Here is a 6563-nt window from a genome sequence, read left to right as displayed (position 1 = left end):
GTAGAGAAGGAATCAGTCTAGCCCAAGCTACAACAAAGTGCTTACAAGCTTTGCATGGCAAATGAATGAAAAAAGATAGCTAAACTTAGGCAATACACGCTGTCAACACCACAGGCAAACAAGGTCAAAAACACCACAAGCAGACACAAGCCACATATAAAACCCTTTTTTCAAAAATTATTTATTTTTTAAAAAATACACTCAATTTCTTTTATTTACTGATTGATTTTTTCTTCAAATGATGCTTGCAATACCGAATAATGTAGTGGCAATTCAAGGGTTTAATTATTTGATTACAGTAATTAGCTGTATATTTTATTTTAGATTAAAATGGCAGTTTATTTAAAAAATTGACTTATATGTTGAAAAAGGCTTTTCATTGTACAAGTAAAAAGCACACAAACACTGGAGTTACTTGTAATGCGAAGATTACTACTGAGCCATTATAATACCAAATCTCTTATTCAAACCAGTCTTGCACCTTGTATGGGTGATGGAATGGTCAGAATTACCACACAGGTGACTCAAACTGATTTTCATCTATGCTTTCTCTAATTTGAACAAAACCAAAGCGCATAGAAACAAATGGAAATGTAATTTTCCATCATGACGCCTCAACTCTCGGGAACAAAAAAAGAGGTGAAAGTGAAAATCTGGTTTACTTATTTTGAAGATAGTTGTGTTTAGGAGACTTCTCAATAAAAACGACCAATGCCTCCAGCAGTGCTTAATTTGCTAAAACGGAGGTACGGGAACACTAAGGGAAAGATGATCGAGCTAGCGGACAGGAAGCGAAAGGTCCTGGAACATATAGCCACAACAGAGCTCCAAGTGCTTCACGCATTAAAGTAGTGTTGAATGCCATTATATAGACCTAGCGTCATGTAATGTTCGTATGATGACAGTAGTACAAGGAAGGATTGCGACCATAAAGTTTCAGTAATGCCATCGGTGGACTGTAAATGTCACCTACACATTATCTGTCTACTTGACCTCACATCAAACATTTTCCTCAACACACCGGGCCGTACAAATGTACATAATGCCCTTTAAGCAACATAATGTGAATATGGAACAACTTGGGTAGCAATATCAATGAATTAAACACTTTCTTTGCTTGCCTGATTATTCAGATTACTCCACAATACATTCAGGAAACTTTTGGTTTATTGTTACATTATATTTGTGATGTAAAGGCAAAGGCGTGTTAATGCGTTAGTACATCAAATGCAGTGGAAGGCTGCCATAATAAGTGCGTGTGACATCTTTCCTCCAGTGGAAAGGATGCATGAAATCTGAATTCAAGTGGTCACACAGGAGACACATTCATAATGCCAGTTGTGAACGGCTATGTGTCTTGGCTCGTCACTTGTGATCGGATCAATCGAGACAGATGTTAATACCAGGTGTGAACAGGGCCTATGTCAACAGCAGGTTTCTTCTGTTCAAATCTTTATATTTTATTAAGGTATCTCAAATATATGGTGTTCTTTTGTCTTCAAGTGGTGAATCCATTCTCGCACAATTTTAATACCTGCAAATCTTATTTATTTGCAAACATATTTGCAAACTGCATGAGATCAGAATGAGATGGCGTAAACCTGGATTTATTATCACAGCTCAAATGAATCGATCAATGACTGAGGAAATACGCCTATAAAGCTTGAGTCTGGAGCTCTGTCTCAACCAGAAGACAAATTTGAGCAATGTCCATTATACAATGAACATTATACAATGAACAATGAAATGACACAGAACATTATACAATAAAACAGAAAAACAAACAGAAAATATACAAATACAGGAAAATAAAATAAAAAAAAAATAAAGAGAGAAAAAGATAAATCTCTGGGGCGTCATTTATAATGTGTACACATTTACAGTACGGAAGCTTTGACCCATGTGTAGAGCAACGTTTTTGAAACAGCAGGAATTAGTGACACCATGTGGATATGTAGAGAATTACAGCTAAATGTCCAAATGTCCAAATAACTTCTTTCCACAGTGTGGAAAATGCTAATAAAAACAAAGAGGAATGATTTGTAAATGTACTTTGACTTGAATTTAAACAAACAAACAAACAAACAAACAAACAAACAAACAAACAACCAAAAAAAACGTATAAAGACAAGGTATTTGATGTTTTACCTAATCAACTGCATCATTTTTTTGAAGATAGATTTTGAAATTGATGCATGCAACACATTCCAAAAAAGTTGGGACAGGGGCAATTTGGGACTAATAGCGATGTGACGAATTGAAATAAGAAGGTGATGTGAAACAGGTGAGGCGATCGTCTAATCATAGTATATAAGGAGCCACCACAAAAGGCCTACTCCTTCAAGAGCAAGGATGGGTCAAGGCTCGCCAATCTGCCAACAGATGTGTCAGTGAATAAACCAACACTTTGAGAACAACATTCCCCAAAGACAAATCAGTAGGATTTTGGTAATTTCACCTTCTACAGTGCACAATATAATTAATAAATTCAAGGAATCCGGTCAAATCTCGGTGTATAAAGGTCAAGGCCGAAAACCCCTTCTGAATGCACGTGATCTCTGATCCCTCAGACGTCACTGTCTTAAAAACTGTCATGAGTCTGTAATGGATATCCTAACATGGGCTCGGGAATACTTTGGCAAACCTTTTTCAGTCAACACCATTCGCAGCTGCAAGTTAAGGTTTTACTATGCAAAGCAGAAGACATACTTCAACACTGTCCAGTTGCGCCGCCGACTTCTCTGGACTCGGTCTCATCTGAGATAGACAGTAGCACAGTGGAATCGTCTTTTGTGGTCCGATGAGTGAACGTTTCAAATAGTTTTTGGACAAAACAGCCGTCGTGTTCTCTGGGCCAAAGAGGAAAAGGACCATCCAAGCTGTTATCAGCGTCAGGTCCAAAAGCCAGCGTCGGTCATGGTATGGGGGTGTGTCAGTGCCCATGGAATGGGGGTGTGTCAGTGCACATGGCATGGGTAACTTGCACATCTGTGAGGGCAACATTAATGCAGAAAGATATGTACAAATTTTGGATCAACATATGCTGCCATCCAGAGCAGGACAATAACAAACCATATTCTTCCCGGATTACAAGTGCGTCGTTGCATAAACAGAGAATGTGGGTGCTATTATGTCCTGCCTACATTCCTGAGCTGTGATTGAGAATGTGTGGCGCATTATGAAGCGCAAAATAAGGCAACGAAGGCGATGTAAAATTGCTCAGCTGAAGAAATGCATAATGGATGAATGGGGGGAAATTCCACTTGTTAAACTTAACCAACTGGTGTCTTCACTCAGCGTCCAAACACTTAATAAGTGTTTAAAAGAAAAAGTGATCTTACACAGTGGCTGTATTGCAGTCATCAGATTTGAAATGAGTGTATATTTCCAAAAATAAATTCAATTCACAAAGTAAAACATCAAATAATGTGTTAATAATGTCTTTTCAGTATAGTACAGGGTGAGTTGAATTTTCAAATGACTCCTTTTGTTTGTTTTTTTTTGCATTTTCCATACTGCCCCAACTGTTTCGGAATTGGGGTTGTAATTTACAAAGGATAGAAATTACGATACAGTAAATTCCTTACACAGTGTGATTGGTTAACATAAAGGTGCAATGGGAAACATAGCTGAATGAATGAAGCAAATTAAATTAGATGTGGAGATTCAAAGGGAATTTAAGTTCTATCACAATGACAGCTTTATACTGTACTTACTTAACAAATAGTCTACTGTGGCTACAGGTTATCGAATAATAAGAACAAAGTCATAGCATGTTAAATTCATAACATTTGCATACAATAAAGTAAACTCACTTTGGAATCAAAGATGCACAAAACACTGAAACAACTGCTTATTAGCTCCACAGCAAACTACTTACACTACAGCTTAAAGAGAAGTGCTTCAAGAGTGGCGGAGGTGCAGGAGCGCAGCATTCCCATTCGTTGTTTGCCTGCATGCTCAGTGCGTGGACAGTTTATGGACAATTCATGGACAGAGAGTGCCAGCTCTCTTGAAGAGATCTTGCCTATTTTCTATTTTTCAATGTAATCCACTGGTGCTCATGAAAATCCACAGGGCATCAGAAGTTTTTTTTTTTTGTATGACCTTTCAAGATCTTCTAAGATTTTTCCAAGCAGCTCAACTTGATCCACAGGACCACTGTTACTGTTTTAGATTCTGAGAGCTCACAACTGCAAATTCATAAGAATGCACACATTTCAAATGGTTAAATGTTTGAGGATTGAGTAGGGTAGTTCCTATAGCACTTCTTCTATAGTTGTTGTTTCAGTCTGAAACCCAAATCTGCTTGCAAATTTTGGCTTCACCGAATGGCGCCTATGCCAGACGACACGCGATAGCACCATCCATAAGAATAAATGGTAATATTTGTTTCTTTACCTGACATTCATTCAATTTTTTTTGTATATGTTCTACTAGCATTACCGCTGCTTGTCCACTCATTTGCCCAATACATTTTTGATATGATAAGAGGCGTTGTTTTTACCTCTGGGAGGTAAATAAATTATTCTACACAAACAAGATGGCTGATTCAACAGCGTCTGTTATGAAACGAGACTCGATGCGGAAGCAATTGCAGATGAATGTCTTTATTTACAACCAGAACTTAACAAACAGGGATCGTGGTCTAAACTGGAAAAGGTATAATCGAGGTACTAAACATGAGACTAGGTTCAAAGCATGGAACAAACACATGGCACGAAAACATGACATCCAGGTCGGCCACATATACTTAGCTTCTATACATTTAATACTGCGCGAAGTGCGCAGCAACACGAGGGGCTTAAGTAACACACATAATCAAACCTGAACATAAACAGCTGAAACAATTATGCACACATTCAAAAAAAAAAACAATGACTAAACAAGAAGGAAACAGAACAGAAATCACACAAGTGCATGTGTCCGTTCTAAACACAGTCCCCATCATCCATGCACACTCACCTCGCGAGCATGCGCATGCCCTCCGGTTCTCCGTGCACTGCAGCACCATCTGCAGGGGAGATCGTGACAGTGTCTGGGTAACCATGGTGGGTTTAACGTCACGATAGTTTTCATTGTCAAATTATGAAATACAAATCTGCTCATTAGAATGCTTGCAAATTTCAGCTCACGTGCACCAGCCGCTAAATGAGGTGTGCACCTCACGTGAGGACTTTACATCAACTATTCCAAAATCCTTGCAAATTTGGACTCCCATGGTTCACCTACTAAATGAGCCATGCTCCAAAATAGAGATGTGTGTACAAAAGCACCATCCATTTTAAGAATAAATATATGTGGAGGCTGTTGTAACACAATATTTTTTCTACTTTGGTGGTATTTATTTATTTATTTATTTTGCACAGCACTAGTTACAAAACACTAGGCAATATATACACATTTATATTCTTATATATTGTATAAATGTATGATTGGAATATAGGCTGATTCTTGTGAGTAGGTAATTAGCTTGGAGGCAAGTTTGAACACTAGTAGGGAACTTTTAAGCTTCGTTATATTGCTAGGAACAATAATGTTCAAATCAACAGACTGAGGTGGCCATTGACAGTGATGTGTTTTCGCAAAAAACAATTATAACACAGCTGTAAACATGCAGTTCAAAATGAAAAAACCCCACAACAAAACACAAAACACTTAGCTATGTAGAGTTGTGTGAGATTTGAATGGATTTCTCTTCATTTGGGGATAGAAATGAAAAAAAGAAATCGATTGTGTAAACAACATATGTAAAAAAAAATAAATAAATAATATTTTTTAAAAAAATTGTTAAAAAATCAATCACATCCAGTACTTAAAGGGATTTCACAAAGATTCCCATAAATTCATTCTTGACTGCATCCCAGCACCCCTTTCTTAGTTAGATCATAAACCAAAATGTCACTCAAATACTTTTGGGCTAGGTATGTGTACCTGCGTGTCACTAAAAAAATATTGTAAGCAAGTTGAATCAACTTTAATCCGCACACGACATTGTTTATGCCTTAATCCAGTGGTTTTCAAAGTGGGAGCCACCAGGGGGCCCTCAACAATTTGGTGTGTAAAATAAATTCTCACTCTCAGACAACCACACACACACACACACACACAATCAATTACTAATATAATGTAATGTAAAGATGTAAGATGTAATTATTAATAAAAAAAAAGAGGTATATATTCAGAAGTCTGTATTTTTAATGTGTTTTAAAGACATCTTGCAAAAAGGGGGGCCTCGGTCAAATGTTAATGCCATTTGGGGGGCTTTGCCCTGGAAAAGTTTGGGAACCCTTGCCTTAATCCATCTCTGGTGAGGACTTTTCATTAGTTAAGAAAATTCAAGTTAAATAATCATTCTAGTAATTTGTGCCACTAATGAGGTTTTCGATGAAGTTTGTGATAAAACGACATCTTGTTATGTTCTTACTGATATGACACAAAATGTGCAATACTCTGGAAAATCTGAATTCCTTTTTCTGCTCAGATTAGGGCTTTGTTTGGCTGTTTATTTAAAAGAGAAAGTAGAGATGGAAATCAGTGTTTGTGATGGAAATTTAGGTTTA

Source organism: Ictalurus punctatus, chromosome 29, assembly GCF_001660625.3.
Source record: "Ictalurus punctatus breed USDA103 chromosome 29, Coco_2.0, whole genome shotgun sequence".
Lineage (NCBI taxonomy): Eukaryota > Metazoa > Chordata > Actinopteri > Siluriformes > Ictaluridae > Ictalurus > Ictalurus punctatus.
Note: the sequence above shows the minus strand (reverse complement) of the source record.